General features: G+C 37.9%; 1 protein-coding gene and 1 long non-coding RNA gene across 2 annotated transcripts in view; one reads left to right on the top strand and one right to left on the bottom strand.

The window, feature by feature from the left end:
- Positions 1–24,179, top strand: part of LOC134804162 (uncharacterized) — a 147,299-nt gene that overhangs the window by 98,918 nt on the left and 24,202 nt on the right. The gene's annotated exons all lie outside the window — the stretch shown is intronic.
- Positions 1–24,179, bottom strand: part of LOC134804071 (glycerol kinase 3-like) — a 62,327-nt gene that overhangs the window by 33,036 nt on the left and 5,112 nt on the right. The window lies entirely within an intron of this gene.

Raw genomic sequence — 24,179 nt, 5'->3', positions numbered from 1 at the left:
ATTTGAGCCCCCAAAAGTTTATAGTTTTAAAATAAAAAATATAAAACGAAATATGATCTTTTTTCAAAATTTTTTTTTTAAGCCAGCCGATTTTGACGTGCGTCACGTATAATGTGCATATAGGAAAGACAATTATATGACATTAATAGGACGTAGTTAAAGGAAAAGGATCCAATCCACAAAATTACTAAAACATGAGTTAAGTATACCAGAGAGGTCTCCGAGGTGTATATTTTGATTCAACAAAAAGACGCCCCGATTAGACAGTGTTTTCATATTTTAATCAACACGGGATACCATCCCACACGTATGACGGGGTAAAATAGATATCCATTAATAAAAATCCATAACGTATGGTGATATTAGATCAGTTACATAATAGATTCACATTAATTTTAACAAAAGAAATCCAACCGGCGTGGATCATTTTTAAGAAAATGCAATTCTCACGTTTTTACTCTTAATATCAACAACGAAACGGATCCAATCCATTTGGATTTTTTTTGAGAAACTAAATTAAGTATGTTTAAATCTTTTAGATATTCACCATAATAGATTCAACTCACTTGGATCAGGTTCATTGTGTTGCTGTGAATCTTGCTTTGGTGTCTTAGTAAACAATAGAAACGATCCAATTAAAATATAATGTTTTCAATTCTAATAGCTTTATTTTTATTTAAGTTTATAAAGCAGCCTTTATTACGATTTTTCCCGTTAGTATTGTCTTGAATCATATACGAGTACGTATAGCCGGCTAAACAAGTTTGTTAGTAGAAAAAGACGCGAAATTAAAAATTTTCTATGGCACATAACCCTTTTTGCCTTCGAGCAACACGGAAGGGAGGCGGCATTCGCACTATTTCCCCTCTGCCGAGGTACAAGATTAGCGCGTCAATCTAATCTAGCGCGGGTAATAAAACTAGTTGCACTTGGATTTTTCACTAGACCGAGTCCAGACGCGCGCGTGAACACTGCTGCACAAAAATGCCTGTTTGCTCGGTTTTTTGTTATAAAAAGAGGTCGGGGACATCAAATTTACAAAAAGAAAGTGTTACATTTCACATGTAATATTTTTTTTTACATATACGTTTAATTACATTCAAACACAATTATTATATTTTAGTCTCATGTAATTGTTGGATTTATCGATTTTGCTCGCTCAGTACAAATTGCGGATCGGCCGAGCGACAAATCCGACTTCTCATCTCTCAGAATACAATAACATACTTCAACGAAAATGTGTTAGTGTGCGTGTTGTGACACTTGTCACTCGTCCGTACACAAAAAGAGATCGAGGTTTGCAAGATTTGTCTTTGACGTGTGTCATTTTCTATGTATTTGTGTCGTCATTACAGATTGGATTTTGTATGTAAGTGTGTGAGAAGTGCGACTGTGTGCACCTTTCCCCCCGCGAAAAATGGCAGAAAGATTTGTACGGTGAGATATCGCTTGGGCCCCTCCCTTCCGATGTGTCGGAAGCCGGTGTTGCTCGAAGCTTTTTGCCTACATTTTTTAAATTTGCCGCTCTTTTCTACTGACAGAAATGGCTTGACAGAGTATAAATATACTATCGAAATAAAAGTAAATTAAATAAATAATTCAAATTACTTGGATCTTTTTTTTATGTAATTGACACTTCAACTTTCATTGAGCAAGAAAAACAAAAACGATCCAACATGCGTTGATCGTTTTTGATAAATAAGTATGATTGACGGTTAAAGTGACATTAAACTATGTAAATGGATTCAAAAGATATGGATCGTTTTTGGAAATATATTAAAGTTTTGTCTTTACGTGACAATGCAAAATCAAAAACGACCCAGCGCACATAAAGCATTTTTAAGAAAATGGTTATATTAACAATGGCAAACCAATTTCAAAGTTAGATTAAAAGAATCCACCGTATCTGTTCAAAAACAAAACATAAAGTATGATTTTATTTTAATTTGTCTATGGCCAAACTGTCCTGGCAACACCTTTTTTTCTTCAAGGTCCTTCTCGAACAATCATGGCCATCACATGTTGTACGGCTGCAAATAATTTGTATTTTTATAATAATAGATGTATGAAAAGTGAATTCTATGTTTTATTTTACAACAGTATCAATTAATAAATATTGAAGTAAGTATTTGCAAACATAATATCATATGATATTAATTTGTTTAACAAGTTTTAAGTCTTAAAAGGCTATCCGTGGTAATCCAGCGTGGAAATGCAGCGAGCATCATGGGCACCTTTGCACCGGGGACGGCAGGGAGCGGTATTTTTAAATTTATAGTTTTAATTTTTAGTTGTAAGTGTTAGTTGAAATTTGTATTATTATGATTATTTTGCCTTTATATAATATTCTTTTATTTTTGGTGTACTTGCAACACTGTTCCTGTTATTGCGTCATACTGCGCATTGGCAGCACGCGAAAGACGGTTGTGCATATTTTTTCACTAAGACTTGATTCTATATTCAAGAAGTGGTCATTAATGTGCTGTGTATTGCGCGAGAGTGTTCAAAAGAAAAATGAGGAGGGTGGACCGGATTTTTGGAGCTCTGGGCGACACAACTCCAAAAAATAAGTAAGTATAAAGATAAAAATGGCAAGTAAAAGTTTCTTACTTAAGTAAGTATATCAATTTATAACTTATTTCTGTATTCGACAGCGTTGTTATAATTGCTTTATTTTGCAGGTAATATTGATAATACAAAGTTGCTTGAGGATAAGGCATGCCATGACGAGAATGTATTATTGAAAGTAAGAGGAATAAAGGTAAACTTTATAGTTGTTTGTCCCTTTCAATAGACCAATAAATTTTATTTTGTTGTATTTAAGCATGTTTAACAAGAAAATTAGTGACGTATTTGGCATGCCATGGTTTAGGTACCTACTACACATTTTAATGAGATAGGGCCGGTCGTTCATCAGTTAGCCACAAGTACACAAAATATCCAGGCGAAAATCTAGTGACGGCACAAAATGTTAATTTACAAGGTTAATGTTATGAATCAATATTTTAGTTACTTTCTTTTAGTTTTAGAGATTGAAACATCGCTTCAATTTGGTTTTGCATTATTTTTGCTGATGATAACGGCTTGACATTCTTGTCGAGGTTACTCACGGCTAAAAAATGCAGTTCAGACATCGGTAAGTTAGTTACATGTTAAATTTAATTACACTATAAGTGCCCTAGCCTTGTAAAGTAGACTCAGCGAGTGATACAAATCCAAACAAATTGCGATATGTGTGCAGAATCCTTTTTTCTTTTTCAGTGCCTAAGGAAGTTCCTATTGAGGTAGATTCGACATGCAATCAGGGTCAAAATGGTCAAATTCTAAACAATACTTTTAGTAAGTAATGGGTTAAAGAAAATATATTTATGAGTATTGTTACATGATTTTTCCTGTTTTAAATAAAGGCATTGCTTTTTCTTACAGCTTGTGTCTAACCAAACAACTGGTACCAACACCAGTATAACCAACAAGGATCCAAGGCAACCAGTGGTGGAAATGGAAAGCAACATTGACATGAATGTTACCTAATATCTATTTGTTTGGTGGTTATAGCTTTACCTTTACTCTTTTTTTCAATGTTGAGCTCTTGAAACTCATCGTCTAAATCGGTTTTCATGAAAACTGCAGTCTTGTCTTCCTTCTTTAATAAAATCCCTTTCGTTATCAGCCAATTAGTATTTTCCTTGCTCACAAAAGTTTTTCTGTTAACTATCATCTTTTCAATATCCTTACAACCCAAAAAGTCTCGCTTTTTCATTTTATAAACCTTCAATAGGTTCTTCTTCTTGCAGATTTTCTTTACTTTGATGTACTCGTCTCCAGTATATAAATATATATTCTTTCGTGATATTTCAGTTGAGTTTCTATTTTTGAGAAATCAGTGTCATTAGGTTAGAGTAGAACGTATGACCTGATTCTAGGTAGTTGAGAGTGATGGTCTTTAAAGTTGGGTGTGTACTTAGGGTTACCTTTAACATAAATACAATTTTTATGTTTCTGTTTTGCCCTCCACAACAATCACTCTACAATGACAGGTGCTTTGGAATCCAGTTTATTTTGAATAAAATGAATTAAACATGACCCAACTTCTTGGGCTCCTCGTCCGGCTTCCCATTCAACCCACGTATAACAGTGCTCGCAATCGTTAGAGCCAGCATGTATACCACAATTGTACAAAAATAGCTGTCTTTTATAGAATACAATATTGGTTGGTATTCTCGGCAGAGGAAGAGTTTTTTCTAAATCAAAAGTCAGGCACACAAAAGTCTCATCAATTTTTGCTTTTCTTAACTCTTCATTCAAAACTACTCGATTTAAAACTCTTTATAGAAACGTGCATGCTTATAATGATGAACACTGGCCACGTATAAAATTAAAATTTAAAATAATGACCCTCTGTGCCGGTTATTTTTAATCGAGTAGTTTTGACGAGCGGGTATAGAAAATGTACAGTGATGTATTCAATTAAAAAAAACACCTTGTTCTACCACAAATAAAATTAAGTAAATGCATTAATTTTGTAACTTATTAAAGAGGCTAGCTTTGGTGAAAAATTTGGAGGTGTCGCTGACGTGAAAGTAATAAATAAAGTTTTTCTAATAAAAATTTTTTTTGAAAAAAGTAAATGTATTTTTTTTTTCTTTTTTGTATGGCAATATATTCTATAATTAATGTCATATAATTGTCTTTACTATATGCACAATGCACATTATACGTGACGCACGTCAAAATCGGCTGGCTAGAAAAAAATATATTGAAAAAGATCATATTTCGTTTTTTATTTTTTATTTTAAAACTATTATAAACTTTTGGGGGTTCAAATTTTGCATACTTGTTACCAATACAAAGCCACATCATCGAAAAAAATTACAAGCCAAAACTCGCTGGATGCAGATTCACTAAGCTTATCCTAGCAGGGCCTTTCGTTGCATTTTAATGGACAACGGAAAATGCGTATAATGTTGCTGTAGTACGTTACCAATGGCCCCAATGCTACCATGCCGTTGTAGAAAATCATGTATTCGACAAGGAGAGTAACATCAAAATTGACCAATTCGTGAAGAAAGTCCTTGTCTGGCAGGCAATTGGTTCTGTGGCCTTAAAATGTTTTTTCTGTTTTGCGACATGAACTTTGGTTGCGACATTTACAGAAAATAATGCATCCAAAAACGAGTACTTTCCGTCTATCAGACGCATAATCATAATGTCACCTCTTAATTTTGGCCTGGTTTGGCAAGTGCCCACTATGCTGGTCAGACAGTGGAGCTACTGAATTTGAAAAACATTGATTTCGTTCAAAAACAGTCAACTCATCTAATTGCCCGGAGCTCCACCCCATCGACGGGTACTAGACCATTGTGAAGATGCACTTAAAAAAGGGTAGATGAGAAGCTAAAACATTGGAAGAATTCAAACTAATGTTGTTTGATGTGCAGGCACTTGAACGGCGCAACCGGGTAAAAGTTCGAAAATGTTACCGATGTTATTATATTATTTATTGTTATTTCCATTAAAATATTTTGCGTTGGTTTCCGTTTTTATTATATTTATCTAAATAAAGTGATTCCAGATTTCCAGAACAGAACCGATACAGTAGTCAAGATTGTAAGAGAGCGACTTCGACGGAAAAAACACCGCTCTATACGAAAATTAGCTGCTGACCTGAATATATCAAGAGGATAGGTGCACAATATTTTGAGGGTGGATCTTGGATGCCATGCTTATAAAAAACGCAACGTACATGGGCATTTCCGAAGCGACCAAGAAAAAGAGAGTGCAATGATCTAACATAATACTCTTTAATGGCACGCAGGTGACGAGTTTGTTTTTGCTGGCGAGAAACAGTTTGTGACCTCATAATGCCCAAAATGATCGATTGTGGGCACCACGGATAGAAGATATTCCGGACAGCCAGAAAAATGTTCCTAGATTCCAGAGCTCACCATCGGTCATGGTGTGGGGTGCAGTATGTAAGAGGGCTAAACTACCTTTAGTATTTATAGATAAAGGTGTTAAAATTAACGCATTTTACTATAAAACCGAGGTTTAGGAGAAGATTGTTGCCCCAAATTTAAAATGTATGTTTGGGAATGAATATGATGTGTTCCAACAAGACGGAGCTCCTTCACACACGGCAAATGCTGTTCAAGCTTGGTTTCGGGCTACCTGAATGGCCACCTAGTTCTCCAGATTATTTTGTATGGTCGTACATGCCTTCGAAACTACATGATTATAAAATCATAAACCTGGATCATTTCAAAAAGGTTATCGAGCGTATTTGGGACGATATGCCAATGGAAATGGTGCGTGCTGAGTGTGATTCATTCGAGAAGCGTTTGAGGCTGGTAAAAAAGTTAAAGGTGGAGGTATTCCGAAACATTTGTTGTAAATATATTATACAAGTGTGCCATTAATAAAATGTAATTTTAATTGTAGTAACTATTCGTACTTTTATTTTATTCAATATTTGTACTGTATTCGTACTAGGATTTGCTCCCGGGAAATACCGGAACCGAAAGTTCCGCGAATTCCCGGGATTTAGAGCCAAGCAAAGAACCGGGATTTCAAAAATTCCCGGTACTTTCTTGACTAATATTTCCGGTACAATATTAAACTGTTTTCTGTTACTTAGCATAATAATCATGTTTTTTAAAGAAATATAGGTATTGTTTCAATCTAAGGCTGACACTAATACTTTTACGGCAGACCATACCATATATTAAAATCAAAACAAAAATAGTCAATGGGTTTGACAATGCCAATAATTAATATTACGTATTTTGAAACTACATATAATATTAACTAAAAAGACTATAATATTACCTTTTAATTCAAATATTTTACCACATCTGTAGTGTGCACAGCTATGCCGCATCCATCCATGTCGCGGTACATTATAACTCGTGAACATTCATACTAGTTTCGTTATCTACGCTGCAACGCATCTGAACAGGACGGTCGAAACAACTTGTTCTCTAAGCCGCTGGTAATTAATACTTGTTACAAACGATTTCTACCCACTTTACCATGCATTACAAAAATTATAGTATTTATATAATATTGTTTACATTTAAATTAACTAGTAGTTCGCCCCGAACTGAGAACTCGAGTGCAACTTACTCGTCAAAGGATCGAAAACCGCGTGCGATTCAAATGTCAAATACTAATATTATGTTTATTTTATTTCGTTTTTATCTTGCTAATTATTTTTAAATCTTACATTAAAAAGCAATATTATAAATGTATAAACCGAGCACTTTCATTTGATACCAAAGTCGACCATACTTTCTTGCAAATAAAATTACCAGAATTGCAAGACCCCTCACAAATAGCTTTTTAGCATTGTAAGCTCTTCTAGCTCAATAACATCTTGATCAAGCCTGCTCATAATTTAATGACTAAAATATAATGCCCTCAACTATACGTTCACCCAATTTCATTTAAATTAGAACAAATTTACTTAAGTTATTGTGTATCAAACTATCCTCTGATAGTTCAGCTTAAAAACATCGAAATGCCGGGACGTGCCCCTAGACAGCCGTGTGTTCCAAGTTGAATGTAAGAACTTCACTTCGCTTCGCTCGCTCGTTCGATTAGTGCACGCTAGCCTAAAAAAGTGTTGTTTTATAAGTGTATCTCATGTAAGTGAATTTTGTAAATTCTTAATGAGATAATAAATGTCTTAAACCATATAATTATACGGGCGGCATAAGTGATTCTACGATAAATCATTTTATACGAATAATTAGTTATTTGTATACTAAATACGAGCAAAAACTAGAGAGAATTGTGTAATTAATAAAATATTCATTTTTGTTCGAATACGAAACTCTCATTGATAACAGAACGCTGGCGAAAATGATTAATTAAATTTCACGATACCGCTAAATAAATTTTATATTTTATACTGTACTAATGTTTAGAGAATTCATGATCGTTTTATGTATTTTTTTCGAAAATTGAGGTAAAAATTTAGTTTTGAAAGCAGCCCCGAAAGTACCGAAAATACCGGGAACTCCCGGTTCCATTTTTGCCTGGTACCGAAAATGCCGGTTCTTTTAAACAGTACCGGTTCTGGAATCCCTAATTCGGACTTATTGGACACAGTATATGTGTTAAACAATTTAATTTAAATACAATGATTTTTCTAATAAATACTCAATTGTTTGTGTTTTTATCCTCCAACAGAAGTGTCTCAGATTAAATGTACTATTTAAAATAGGGAGAATAGGTAGATACCGAAGGTAGAAGTCCACTAGATGACATGAAAAATATTTGTTAAATTTACAATTTTATTTCAAAGTGCTTGGTTGTAAAAAAAGATTGTATGCAACGTTGTTTTACAGAGTCAAACAATACACGTGGCGTCTTTATTAACAATTTTCGCCTTTTTTGACCTCTCTTAAACAACGGTTGCATAAAATACTATTACATCGCGGAGTACGGTGCAAGCACTTTTTCGCACTTTTTCACAAACGGTATCCAGAATGCCCAATTCCAACACGGCAATTGATCATCTCCTACAAACAAAATTTGAGTGACTATGGGCAATTTACAGTCCCAGTTCATGCCCAAGGTAGAGGTCGGCGCCCAAGATACTCGGAGGAGTTTCGAACACGGGTGCTTAGGTATTTCATCCGTCCATAGATTAGGAATCCTCTAGACGGACGGAGACGGAACTTAGAACAATTATTACATGAAACCAATGCTGCCAAAAATACAGGGGAGCGGGGGACGAGGTGAGCGAGTCTCGTGCCATGATTGGTCCATTCAAAGACACGTGGCCGTCAGACAGAAATATCTGCCGGTCGCTAGTGATGTGACGCATTGAATAATTACATTGTAAAATCACGGTCAATAATGTAATAATATGCAAGCATGTTTTGAATGCTAAGTTGACTCGTTTTTGCGAATTGCGAATATTTTTTATACAGGTTGACTTATTTATTTATTTTTAACTTAATTACACATCAAAAAAAGGTACAAATGGTACATTCTCTATCATAGAGCCAAACATAGAAATGTCAAGGTGCTTCAACTTGGTAATATAAATACTTTGTTGTGGCTATGTTAATGACTAATGCCTTCTTTGTACGTCGTAAGTTTCCAAATAAATCAATTATAATAGAATAATTAAATTTCTAAAATGCGGTTACCCTATCACTCGATGTTACTAATCTAAGTTAAAATTTTCTTTCACAAGTGACAAGACACTTTTTAACAACATACTTATACGTTATTTTTTCCATATATATGTGTCAGTTATTATTATAACCACCCAAAGATCATCATCTTCCTGGCGTTGTCCTGGCTTAATGCCATGACTAAAACTAGCCTGGAGTCCACTGGGCAACCTAATCTCAAAGATGCTTCTTTGATTTTAAACGCAGTTATGAGGTCATGCATACAAAATGAAAAAAATAAAAAACATGGTGGCTACAAAAACTGCCAGAAATTGATCGAGCACCCTCCACCTAGGTCTGACCGTTTGTCTGGGCCGTCAAACATTTTTCTGACCCAATCCTGTAGACCAAAAGTCGGATTTTTCTAGAGGTTACCAAACCACCTTCTATACGACCGTACCAAAGTCAAATACCCCAGACCCCAGGAACTCCACTATCTTTACTGCCCTTTACACCACAGAATTCAAATTACTTACGTAACACTCACTGCTCTTACTACTTCCTCCGAACGCTGTCATCCTTTGACTAACGGCAACCTAGGGCGTAAACAGGAGCATGAGCCTGAGCATGATGGCGATTACAGAACCCCTAGTGTAAATCTCATTCGATAGCGTGACGTACGTTCGGGTTTTGTCTATTTTTGTATGGGATTTTGAACAGCGCGCCAAGCAGGACGTTTTGGAGAATCAAAATCCCATACAAGATGACACTTAAGGGTTGCCCCACATATGTCGACGGCTGTTTCGCTCTTATTGGGCGGACATAAAGCTTTTTCCTATCGGCTTTTGCCGAATGCGCGTCGATATATCTGAAGAAACCCTAAAGGGGTTTCTTAGATGTATTTTAATTTTATTTAGTATGTTTAAAGTTTTAATTTCGTTTTATTTTATAGATATGTTAGTTTGTTTTTTAATATACCATACACAACACGAGGGACTTTTTTGCAAACGGGGAATTGTTTAGGCTACGTACTTTATTATTCAATTACTAATCACGCACAAGTTGGTGTCTTCAAACAGGCCGACGTGGTAAACATCACTCGCTTCCTGGAGAGCGCCAATTGCAGGCAGCAGACGGGGCGGTAACGATGGGGCTTCTTCATTCCATCAGTGCTTGGCGCCGATTTACGCGCGGCTTTGGTGGCCAACTGTTTACGAGGAGCCTTTCCTTTCGTGGATTTACGCGCACTTTAAAAACTTCGGGTTAATTATCAAACTGGTTACAATTACAAATCTGGTTAAAACAACCCGGGAACACAACCGACTTTTCAACTCAAAAATCACAATCCATCTGCCTAAAAACAACTTCAATCTTTTCTTTCTCGAATATTCCATAAAAATTTAAATTCAAAATATGCGCAAATATGCTATACAAGTAAATTTGAATCCAGCTATCGGCACCCTTTCGCGTGCTTCCACATTTGTCCCCTCACCCTTTTTCCCCTGAACTTCAAGACCACCTTTATCCTCTTTCCTGACTGAAATTCAAGACCGTAATATTTTAAAATTTTAACGATAGTTTTCCGATTCCAAATTTTTTTATAACCAGTTAATTATTTGTTGTGTATTTTGTGCCATATTTTTGTTCTGCCATTTATCATTTGTTAAATATCTGTGATCCGCATATTAGTATCCTCAAAATTCAAATAGCCTCATCAGACGGGCGTCATAAATAATCGGTTTTAAATTTAGGTATCATTCACCCAATGAGTCAACCATCATCGTCTACACTATTCGCATCTCATTAATTCATTTTCTTTTCCAGCTAAATTTTCAGCCAAATCCTTTTTTTACCTACTTGTTTACCCCTTTATGCGGAAGGCCCCAAGTAACATTTTAGTCCTATAATTTTAGTTTTTATCGCTAAAAGCTTGTATAGACGTCGTATTAAGGTTTCAGAGGTGACCACCTGTCGTATAAAAGCGCTTGGCAACACCTTTTTGCTCTATAGGCTTATACAGCTAATATATTCTATAAGCAATTGATGTAAAGGTTTATTTCATCATTTTATAGAGCCGTTATAGGCATGTACTATAACAGGTTCAAATATAACCACTATAGAGCAATATTACTGTATAATAGTATTTGGAATCACTTTTATGCAACTAATTTGCGCTATTAAGGTTCCCTGCCAAGCCGCTATAGTTTTGTGTTCTAACAGTAACAAAAACCCAACTATACAACGATTTTAGGATATAGTGGCTTTAGAGATCACTGCTATAGTTCATAGTACTTTAGTAGTTTGCGCTATTAAGGTTCCCTGCTAGCCGCTATAGTTTTGTGTTCTAACAGTAACAAAAACCCAGCTATACAACGATTTCAGGATATAGTGGCTTTAGAGATCACTGCTATAGTACATAATACTTTAGTAGTCATATGAACACTATTATAGAACTGTTTTGCTCTATAGTAGCGTTTTTGGGACATATTTATAGCGTTAAAAAGCGCTTTAGTAGTTTTTAAATCCCTATTATATCTCATCGCTGTAAACGTCACAATGACTCTTTTATATCACAAAACTGTTGTATAGTGGTTTTGTTTTTTCTTTTAAAAGACAACAGCGTTATAGTTGAGTTTTTATGTCTTTTATAAACCGAGTTAGATACATAAAGGTAGAAAACGACTACTTGTAAATGATAAATTTCATCTGTAATGGCTACTTATATCTTGCTTATATAAGTTCAGGCCTAAGCCACATAATGTGGTTCCGTACAAAATATTTTTATATTTTAATGAATTGATAAAAAAGACCCCAGTAATATTAGTGACTGTAGGTGAGATTTATCATCAATGATTTAATACAAGCATAAAATCGTGACGATTTAGATATTTATCGACATCCATTATTAGCACATTTTTTTTACCAATCACACTGAAAAAGGAAACAACAGTAATGACTACATCTAAATTAAAAAAAAAATCCTATATCTTTCTAAAGAGTTTGTAGGTGTAACTGGGTCACAGCAAAATTCTTTTGGAACCCTAATTTTAATCATGATGGCGGTGAATATTTCGTTGTAAGTTCTATAGTTAGCCTATAACAGCGTCGGATTTACTTCTTGGCTGTATAGTAGTAACTATGGTGAATATCATAATATTTTACTAAATTATTTTATTAAAAACATAAATAAATCGAGGGGGCATTTAAAATTCCTCATTAAACTAATACTATTCTAACGGCAAAACTTCCGTCCCATATACTTTTTGCACTAAGGACCGAATTATTCGACATCTAAATGGCGCATATTAATATAAAGTCTTTACTTATCACCATTTTACTTAGTACCGTTTTTGTGAAGTAAACACACAACAAAACCACTCACAACAGTTGATGGAAAACTTGATAGCAAATTTCGTAGTAAAGGAACTATGAATTCTACAATAGTATAAAAAAGCACTATAATACAATTACAAATACTACTATAGTATAAAACAAGCACTATAATGGAATCTCAAATGCCACTATAGTATAAATTAACACTATAATGGCGTTACTGACAACAAATTAGCACAAAAGTGATCATCACATCACTTTTATAGACCTAAAACGTCACGACTGACACTGCTACAGGTCTACTATATCACTGAATGGCACATAAGATGCGCCATTTCGGCTTTATACAATCTTCTTTGGTCTTTTATAGGACCTTAGGTGGTATTTGGGAAACGTTCTATCGACTACTATAGAACCACAAATTGTTACTTGGGGCAGACAATTAATATTGTTTAAATTAGTTAAAACTTTTGAAATAGTGCTTTTGTATAAAAATAAAATTTATACAGGGTGTAAAAGCAAATTGATTTTTTTTTTATAATAAGTGTTTAAATTATACGTGTTCTGCAAATGAGTGATTGTTTTACTGCAAAATGGCCCATCAACGTGCACACTAGCGCCACTGCTAAATAATCGTGATTATTTAAATTTAACGAAATATATTTAATAACGGGGGTCAAACTAGTTTTTATGTTGCTGGATTTGTCAATCTATGCGTCCAAAGTTAAAACAGCCATTTTTGTTTTGAGTTCATAGATCGACGAATCCAGCCACATAAAAACTAGTTTGATGTATTCAAAAGGTACTTAAATACAAAATACAGTACGTAGCGGCCCCCTTTTTTAAATATCTTTCGTTAAATTTAAATAGTCACGATTATTTATCAGTGGCACTAGTGTGCACGTTGATGGGCTCTTAATATTACCAACCGTTTGTGAGATACAGTTGGTTAAACATTAGTGCAGAAAACTGTACGTTTCAACCCTAGCAAGTAGGATCCGATGACGTCATCAACTCATCAAGACTTATTTCAAATTGTAGTTATCTAAATAAGACCTTATTACTGACGTCATGTAGTAAAAAAAGTTAATGACAATGACGCAGTCGTGTCACTGTAAAGTTGACGGTTGCTTGAGTCATATCATAGGCATGGTATGTTGAAATTGTAGAGTATGGTATGGTTAATAAAAAGATTTAATACAAAACAAACTAAAAATGTTCCTAAATGATTTTCTTTGTTACCACATTTTACTATTTTTCAAGTTTCAGCACTCTGAATGGTTTTGACGTTTTATGCCAGAAATGCAAAATGTCAGATTCGCCTAATGCCAGATTCGCCTAATGCCAGATTCGCAAATAGCCAGATTCGCAAATAGCCAGATACGCAAAATACCAGAAAAGCAAAAAGTCAATTCGCAAAATGCCAGATTCTCAGAATGCCAGATACTTCCCCATATATCGGGATAATTTTACACAGATCTGTCTAGACCCAAACTAATAAAAGCTTCGGCTTGTAAGATGTCACAGCACAGCGATACGATACTGTCAGTGTCAAAAGTGACGTTTTTGTTCGAAGAAATGTCACTTTTGACACTGACAGATTGGTATCGTATCCCTGTGACATCTTATAAGTATTGTTCGAATTGGGCCGCTTGTGTAAGTACTAGGCGTTGTAATATTTATACAGATAGATAAATCGGGTAAAACCATTCAACACCCTCTCTGCAAAACTCTACCCTATTACCTTTTTCTTAATACCAAAATCGCATAATCTGACAGATGGATTTACCCGAGTTTGAAGTTAAGCGACTCAAATACTTGTATATGTATAGAAAACATCCATAACTCTGGAACAAATATAAGGATTCCAATCTGAGATCTCCAGTTTTGTATTTATATATTAAAAGTTTTGTATAATTATTTAATTTGCAGGCATTTTCAATAAATTAATAACAAAGCATAGTTAAATGCGACCTATCTGCATTAAAACATACTGGCCACTTTATTATGTCAAAGTATTGTGAACGTAGTTTGTCTATTTTTGGTTTTGACGACTAAATGTCATTACAATTAGAAGTAAGTTAAAGAATAGAGTTATATAAAATGGACGAAGATTTTGTCTTATAGAAAATCAAAAGGAAAACCCAACTTTGTTGCACAATGGATATCGTTTTAATATGAATGCGAAGAACAAAGACGGCACCACCAATTGGCGCTGTACGAATCGGAAATGGTGCAATGCATCTGTAACAATTTTGTAAAAAATATTTTTTTTACCACAACATACGAGTGCAAGGTACTAATTACAAGCAAGGTAGATGTTACCAAAAATTTAGATTCCGTGCAAAATATTTTCGAAGCAAAATTCGAGTCATTGAAAGAGGAAACTAGCATCGATTTAAACCCTTTACCAACCTTCAAACAGGTAAAATGGACTACGGTCGTATGGAAAAGCGGTCCTCCGATTTCCCTCTTATTGGTCCAAATCTCGTATCTCATTTTACTACCCGGAATTTTGCCCAATAGGAAAATGTCAAGTGAAGAATCAATCTGGCATTCTGAGAATCTGACGTTTTACAAATCTGGCATTTTGCGAATCTAGCTATTTGCGAATCTGGCATCCTGCTGTGACATTCTGCATTTTGGGCATAAAGCGTCAAAACCGTTTGTTCGATGATTGATTGAATAGGTACTATTAAAAAGGTGACATGCTTTGACATAACGTCACATATCATGTTTAAAATGCCACAATTAGATGCTAACGGTTATTTGAATTTAGTCTTTTTATATGCGGAGTGCAATTATAATGCTGCCGAGGCTTTACGCCAATACCGAAACAGATTTCCACTACCTTATCCAACCGGACATAGGACAATACTTTGAACTATGGACCGTGTGACTAACAATCGTCCTATCGTACCACGAACGGGTCAGGACGACCAACGTAGAGGAAGCGTTGTTGAACATACAGTTAGATTTGAGGAGAGGAGAGTGCTACGCTACTTCGATCGTAATCCTAGAGCTAGTTCAAGACAAGCGCGGGTTGACATTTTGACAAAATATTGAGAATAATATAATATATATAAATCATTCCAAAATATAGAGAATATTAAAACGTGCCCGCCGTCACCCTTTCAAAATTCAAAAAGTTCAAGCTCTGCTACCTAGGGACTGTTCTGTCCGAGAAGCTCATTGCCGGTGGCTTTTGCAGAGGGTAGCGGATGCTGGCGAGTTCATCAAACGGATTATTTGGAGTGAAAGTTTGTTCACGCGAAACGGAATGTGGAACAGGCGTAACGAGCACATCTACGCAGAAGAAAATCAATTCGAATATCGTTACACAGGACACCAATATCGTTGATCGGTCAACGTTTGGGCGGCAATTCACGGAGATACAATAATAGGACCCATTTTTCTACCTCCAACCCTAAACAGAGAGGGATACTTGAACCTTTTTTTTCAATATTCCTTTTGACGATAGATCTTGGACCCAGGCTAGCCTACCCATTAGGTTCGGCGGCCTGGGTATCCTAGGCCAAGAACGTTTGGTCTATAAACTGACCCAACACAGACCTGCCTGCCAATCCCTGCTCGCAGAGGCAATGGGACGAGCCGCTGTGTCAACTAGTACGGAAAAACCTTTTACATACGTCAACTAGTTCGGCAGACCGAGCTCGTCTCCTTGCATCTTGCATCTTGCGGAGTGCGGTCTGTGGTTGCAGGCGCTACCCTCTCCAAACATAGGTACTTTTCTAGATAACACCACCTTCCGCCTGGCAGCTAGCTTACGTTTGGGGCCATCAACAAACCAGCCACATCGCTGTCAATGCGGCGCCATGGTGGACATACTGGACCACCATGGCCTCTATTGTGTCCGGAGCGCTGGTAGAATCCCCCGCTACGCCAGCCTCAACTAGTCATCCGGAGGGCCCTTGTCAGTGCCAAGATACCCTTGAGCCCAATGGTCTGGCCAGGGTCGATGGCAAGCGGCCTGACGGAATGACGCTGGTGCCTTGGAGTATGGATCGGCCACTTGTCTGGGACGCTACCTGCGTAGATACCCTGGCACCGTCCCATATTCCAAGCACCAAAGTTGGTGCGGCCGCATCCTCAGCCTAAAGCCTCAAACGTCGCAAATATGCGACACTAGGTAGTAGCTACATATTTGCGGCGTTTGGGGTGGAAACCCTGGGGCCGTGGGGACCCAGCGCGCGTAGTTTAAGTTTCTTTAATCGCTTGATCATAGTTTTTTTGTCGCAGGCTCCGTTTCTTCTTCTTGTTCGTTTTATTCTTGACATTATTTCCTATTTTAAGTATGTCTCATTATCTGTTTTACAATATTGTGTTATGAGTTTTGACGCTAAGTAGATTTTTAGTACCATTCTGTTTAACGTTTAGCAATAATGGGTTATGACACTTGACTCATTTTGCGTTAGAAAATGTTTTTTTGACATTTCGCAATAACAATATTTGTCTATTAAATGGTCATCAAAAAAATTTATGATGTTATATGTTAGTAAAATAGTATCCTCAACAACACCAATAATGAATGAACACATCATAGTTACAAAAATTCAGAAATTGTGTACAAGCTTGACAAAAGAAATAGTTACATCTTTAAACACGATTATCTCAAAATGGCGAATATGTGGGTTGACACAGTTTTACTTAACTACGTCCAATTGTACAGCTGTAGAATTATTATCTTCTAGATTTGCCACTGGCCGAAAGGCGGCGTGTCTGGTTCCAGCAAGATGGAGCATCAGCTCATTCCGCAGCTGAAGTGCGTGAGAAATTGAATGACATGTTTGGACGTCATTGGATGGATAGGCAGATTTGGGCCACGCCGTTGGCCACCTAGGTCTCCAGACCTAACTCCACTGAATTTCTTTTTATGGGGCACTTTAAAAGATATAGTGTACCAAGGAGGAATACAACACCGCGGACGAGATGAGGCAAAGGCTTACAGTTGCCTTTGAAACACTCCACAGAAGGAATGTCCGGAACCTAATGTTATTAAAGGTCCACCGTCATACAGCGTGCATAAATACGACATGGCGGTACTTTCGACCATCGAATGTCAACTCAAGTCAATTTAAAGGCTGGTGTCCACTAGACTCGCCGAGGCGAATCGAATCGAATCGCAATAATTCGCCTCCTATATTTTCTATGCAACTGCGTCCATTGACGAAGAGCCGCGGCGCGCCGATTCGAATCTACCGCGCGCATTGCTCGTCAGGCGAATTTCTGCGGCTACGCGTTTCGACTCGACTCGGCGCGCCTCATATCAGTGGACGCGGGGTAGCGGATGAGTGATGACGGGTGGTTTCGTTTTTGAGTTTAGGTACTTTCGGTTCTAGGTTCAAAATGAACGAAGAATTATTAATATCTCTTGTCCAAATATATCGTGAACTGTACGACTATGAAGATAGTCGGTACCATGATGAGCAGCGTAGGATGAATGTATGGGAGGAAATAGCGGGAATAATGAACAAGAAAAACGGAACATATTTACCATAGGCAAAGAGCTAGTCGTTCTTCCGGTTCAATTGGCCTTCTAAATCTTGTAATTTGTTTCTTGAGTTCAAGTATATCTAACAATTCTTGAAATTTCTGATAAGGCATACGAAAATATTGAAAAAATTTAGCAGGGTCGTTTTTGAGATCTAAATATAAATGGTGAAATTCGCCGAAGATATTTCGCTTCTTGTTTATATCGTATACCCAGTGTTTGTGCACTCGTCGCTTTCTTGTTCTCTCGCACTCTTCTTCTTCAAAAAGAATTTGAAACAATAGCCTTTCTTCGTGCGAACTATCCATCATCGACAAACTGTACAAGCACGACCTCAGCACAGGCTCCCGTGACTTCGACTCGCTTCGATTCGTCTGTGATGAAAGCACACGGAAAAAATGCGACTCGATTCAACGTGGCTCGATTCGACGCGATTCGACTTTAATGGACGCCAGCCTTTAAATGTAAATAACTTTGTAGAGTTGTCACCGATATACATATTTTTTTTTTCATTTTATTAATTTTGTTTTTCTTTTAAATCCGGCTTTACGATTGTAACAACTCGATTATAGATCACTTAGATAACACTATCCTTTCAGCTCAGTCTCTAGAAATGATCCAGCCTGTACACATATATTGTAGATTATGCCTATAGGACAATAAATAAGTAAATAAATCAGTACTAAGAGTACATAGGATGGTTTTTGTCACTGAACTTATGCGTGAAGGAATTGACTACGGAAGTGGGATATGGAAGTACAATAAGAAGGAAGTACTTCTGCACAGACGAAGTCGCGGGTAAAAGGTAGTGTAGTTGAAAGGCTACAGCTGAATACAGTTTAACCCCCTTAATTATAAAACTGTACAAGCCTGAATAAGATACCTAATATTTTATCCCTTTCTTACAAATACGTAGGTACAGTCACCTGCAATAATATGTTACTCTTCGAAGGCCGCAAAAATATGTGACACGCTCTTATGGCTCTACAAATAAGATCGTGTCAGATATTTTTGCGGCCTTAGTTGTGTAACATATTATTGCAGGTGACTGTACCTCAATCAGTCAAAATGACAGATAAAGACAAACGATTAATAAAATAACTATACTCTAAATCATAATTAGATTCCAAAAAAAGTAAGGCAATGTTGCCACTGCAATAATTTGTCTGTAAAATAGTAAATTCCTTTTTATAAATAAATACGCTAAGATAATTTATTTATTGGTAATTTTACTCCTACGATTTAAAAAAAGTACTTTAATTTACTTATTTTTACATAAATACAAGACGCGCTAGTAAAAAGTGGCAACATTGTCTTACTTTTTTTGGAATCTAATTATGATTTAGAGTTTATGTAATTGAGGCTTGCAGCGCGTTTATGAATAACGCCATCAATTGCTAACGGCTCTCCTGTTGACTGAAACCTTACTATTTGTGGTTATAATTTTGCGTAACTGTACTTTATCTATAAATTAAGAACATAGATTTTCCGCGAGCTAGCCAGCTAGAAGAAAAGTGACAAAAAGGAGCTATAATTTTTGTAAGTGCCATTTGCATTATTCTTTTTGTTTTTATGACTAACTTAAAGCTCATCCATGAAACCAGCTCTATGATGTACAGTCAGCTGTAGAGCGGTGACCCGCCTGCAAACAATTTTTTATGCAGGGGGGGTCACCTCTCTGCAGCTGACTGTACCTTAGACATATAGGTAAATAACAGTAAAATGTCGAGATATTTCTGCTTAACTGAACATTGAGAAGTTTGGTAGGTACGCATTGACAACGATTATAAGCTAACAATAAGACCACAATTAGTGACATCACAACAAATGAGATCTTTCTTGAAATCGGACTTTAACATTGGTTGTCAAAGCAAAAGCGAGGAACATATGCGAACTACAAAATGGACATTCATATTTTGGCATACACTCATACCGACAACGAACAATGCAAAATCAAGAAACTTTTACCACTTTGGTCAATAAAATACTGCCGGTTGAACCCTTTTTTTGATGTTTCCGGATATTGTTTATTTATGTTTTATTTATTTACACATTGAAGTTAATTGGAAGTCATCACCATCGACAATTATTAATAATATTTCATAAGGCCGGTGGGGACTGCCGAGGTATAATCTTCAACAATTTGCCCTTTGAACCGCAATGGTATTGAAAATCTTTATTCTTCAACTTAGGCATATTATGCAATGCACTAGTGAATGGAATAACGTGGCACGCACATCCCGATCTATTTATGCGTGTATGTGTAGCTTTCACAAAAATTACAACATGAAAAAAACAAATGGAATAAAACGAAATGAACCAAAGAAACTACCGAGTTAAAGCATAAAAGACAGCAATATATATACATTTTGACCAAACCAGACCTTAACACTAAAACTAAAATGTAAATTAGTCACATTTTAGTTTTATTAGAGTTTTAGCAGAAGATGAGAACAAGACAATCAATTAAAAAAACGACAGTAGAAAAACTTATCACAAAAGAAGTCAACGGTAGACCACCCCAAAAATTTATTATTGGTACTATTACATTGTTTGTAAACAGTCCTTAGAGCCAGTTTGATGACAGAGCCGTGAGGAGTCAAAGTCCAAATAATGCTGCATACATTCTTTAACATAATTGAGTTGCGTTGTCTCAGATATACGAATAGGAACGTATTAGTAGTCACTGGCTGTGAATAGCAAAGTACACACCTACCGGTATTATTTAGGTGATATCCTGTGTGTTTAACCTGACACAAAACTTAATGGCACGAATTACTTCCCAACGCCAATAATTTATCTATAAATTGTGTTTACCAACTGCTGATATAAAATGATTTTGCAAGCTGCAGTGTTTAGTCCGTTATTAGGTCGATTATAAACGATGACAGTTTTCTAGTTAAAAAAAAAAAGTTGACTTAACATCACAGCCTCGTTCACTCACAGATACCTACTACTTGTTAGAAATCATTTCACGCGGTAAAATGCCGCGTCGCGTACCTAGTAGGAAGTGTAGTGGTTTATTTTTATATATTCAATAGATCCTCTTTCCGACTTCGTCTGCGTAGAATTAGTTTACTTCTATAGTAAATTCCATCTCCCATAAGGGCTGATATTCTTAATTAGTAAAAACTAATAATATATTATTATTGTATGTCTTTCCCATCACGGAACAATGGTGTTCCGGAATTTGGGAGGCGTGCGCGGAGCCGAAGCCAACACGTAGAGGCCCTTTTGACACTTTAATGAAATGTAAGGGGTACACCGAGCGGATGCTGCCCTTACCCGTGTCATGGGACGCACGCAGAGGCAGCACCCGCCAGGATGTAAGGGCTATTGAGAGTTGATGGTATCTAAAATGAACTAGGTTATTGGGTGAAAGCGATGGACTAAGTACTGAGCTATGGGGTAAAAAACCGGACGCCTGCCTAATAAAACGGTATGCAGTTTTAATTATTATTATTAATAATATTTTATTTTAATAATATATTCTCTTTATTTATTTTTCGTCTTAAGTTAGGGTTTTTATTATATGAATATAAAAGTAAAATATAAAAACACTTACAAAACGATAAAAAATACATATAAACACATTATAAAAAACCTAACCTAGGGTGCCGCCAGCAGCGAGGCAAGGCCCAAGCTACCGGTGGTCAGGGCTGCAGAGAGAGGAACCGGCGGACTATCCGCGCCGTGTCCAAGATCACCGCCTTCTGCATCTGACCCTTGATGCAACCACCTAGCGAGAGTCTCTCAAGATGTTGGTCGAGACTCTTCGCTATTAGACCGTTCACTGAAACGACTATCGGGACAATGATCGTCGAATCAACATCCCACATGGCGGTTATCTCGTGAGCCAAGTCTAGGTACTTACTGGACTTGTCCTTCTCGGCCTTCACGAGATTCTCATCATGGGGGATGGTGATGTCAACGAGCACGGCCCGACGTTGCGATCGATCTATTATCACAATGTCAGGCTTATTGGCTACAATAGTCCTGTTTGTGATCATAGATCGATCCCAATAGAGCGTGGCATGACCATTCTCGAGAACAGGCGCAGGTAAGTACTTGTAGTACGGTACTTCGCGGTCCACAAGGCCATATAGAAGAGCAAGTTGCTGGTGAATAATTCTGGCTACGAGATTATGTCTGTGCAAGTACTCGCCGTTAGCAAGATGAGAACAACCGGAAATGATATGCCTGAGTGACTCTCCGGGAAGGCGGCATGCCCGACAAATGTCGTCCGTACCGTCCTTCAGGATATATTTCCGATAGTTGTTCGTCATCATCACTTCGTCCGCAATTGCACAGGCAAAACCCTCGGTTTCTCCGAAGAGGTCCCCGAATCGTAACCAGTTCACCGACGCGAGCAGGTCCACATCGGGTCCCGTGAGGGCCTTGTAGAACCGCCCGTGTAGCACCTTACTCTCCCATGCCGCCTTGCGATCCGCAGTACTTAGTACCACAGGTTTGCGCCAGTTCTCGTTTGCCAAGGAGAGCGGCGTGAGGTTCCTGTCTACTGCCACCACATCACGATGCATCCCACACTCGTTGTTAAGGAAATAATTCCTGAGATTGTACACCTCGCGGTTGTGGAGATCCTTGGCGTTTAGGAAGCCTCGGCCTCCACACTTCCGTGGGATGTACAATCTCATAACTGACGAGCGTGGGTGTAGCATGCGATGTGTGGTGAGCAGTGACCGGACCCTCCGATCCAGGGCGTCCAGCTCGGTCTGAGTCCACCTTAGTTCACTCCTCTCCTCCTCCTTCACCGACCGTCTAATACCCTCGTCCTCAATACCCAACGACTGTGACATACCAAGGTATTTATAGGTTTCTGATTCAGAGATAGATCTGAAAGACATTGTCTCAGAGAGTTGTAAATTTGTTGAATCTACAACCCTCCCCCGATGTACATGCATAACCGCACATTTATCGACACCAAACTCCATGTTGATGGCACTACTGAAACCTTCGGTGGTTTTCAGTAGCTCCGACGAGTCTTGGCTATTTGGTGCAAATTATTTGAGGTCATCCATGTACAGTAGGTGAGAAATGATTTCACCCTCTCTCCGAAGCCGGCAACCTAGTCCCAAATCCTTCAGCAGGGTACTGAGGGGATTGAGAGCTAGGCAGAACCATAGGGGACTCAGACTGTCGCCCTGAAATATTCCTCGCTCAATCCTTATAAAATCCTGCGGGTCAGGGGGGTCATCCCCGCCTCCTGGTTGACGAAGGACTGTGGTCCACTGCCTCATACACGCGCTTAGGAAGGCTCTCAAAGCTGCATCAACTTTATACAACTCTAAGACCCTCCCCAACCATGAGTGAGGCACCGAATCATAGGCCTTCTTGTAGTCAATCCAAGCGGCTGAGGGCCCCCTTGTTCCGCCGGATTTGTTGGCAGATGGTCATGTCTATGAGGAGGAGCTCTTTAGTACCACGGGACCCAACCCTACATCCATTTTGAGCGGAAGCCAGAATATTGTTTGCGACAATGTGCGCGTTGATTTTTGCTCTCAAAATGGATGTAAGGAGCTTGTAGAGTGTAGGCAAGCATGTGATGGGTCTGTAGTTTTTCGCTTCCGTGGTACTACCGGACTTATAGAGCAGGTAGGTGACACCAGTTGTTAAGGAAGGTCGAGGGCTTGTTGAAATTGTGCTGCCAAGCGCGAGTGCGAGCATCGGAACCACTTTAGCCAGAAGTTGTGCAATCCATCCGGTCCAGGACTTTTCCAATTCTGGGCCGTGCGGATGGCACAACTGACGTCATCCGGGCTGATGGTGACTGCCCCCATAGGTTCGATGGACTCGCACTCACGCTCGACAACACTCATCCAACCCCCCTCGGTATGTCCAACAGGCATCGACCAGATGCTACGCCAGAAGTCAGTCATGGCAGTAGCATCCGGCGGCTGCGTGTCGGACGTACGAAGGTTGGTTTCCTCCCACTTTCGGTACACCTTCCTTTGGTCACTTTGAAAAAGGCGATTCTGCTGGAATCGATCCACACGCTCTCTGTAACGGCGAATACGGTTTGCCCATGCATAGACTTTCTGCTTTAGAAAGTCGATGCGCTCTGTGACATTGGCCATGTAGTCGCGGGGCCTGATATCCGTCCCCGCGAACGCCTGGTTCACAAAGCGCATTACTCGGGGGCGATTGTTGCCCCCCCTGAAGCAGATTAGCTTTGCGATTAGAGTAGTAGA

This window comes from Cydia splendana, chromosome Z, assembly GCF_910591565.1.
Source record: "Cydia splendana chromosome Z, ilCydSple1.2, whole genome shotgun sequence".
Lineage (NCBI taxonomy): Eukaryota > Metazoa > Arthropoda > Insecta > Lepidoptera > Tortricidae > Cydia > Cydia splendana.
Note: the sequence above shows the minus strand (reverse complement) of the source record. Positions and strands in the feature narration are given on the sequence as shown.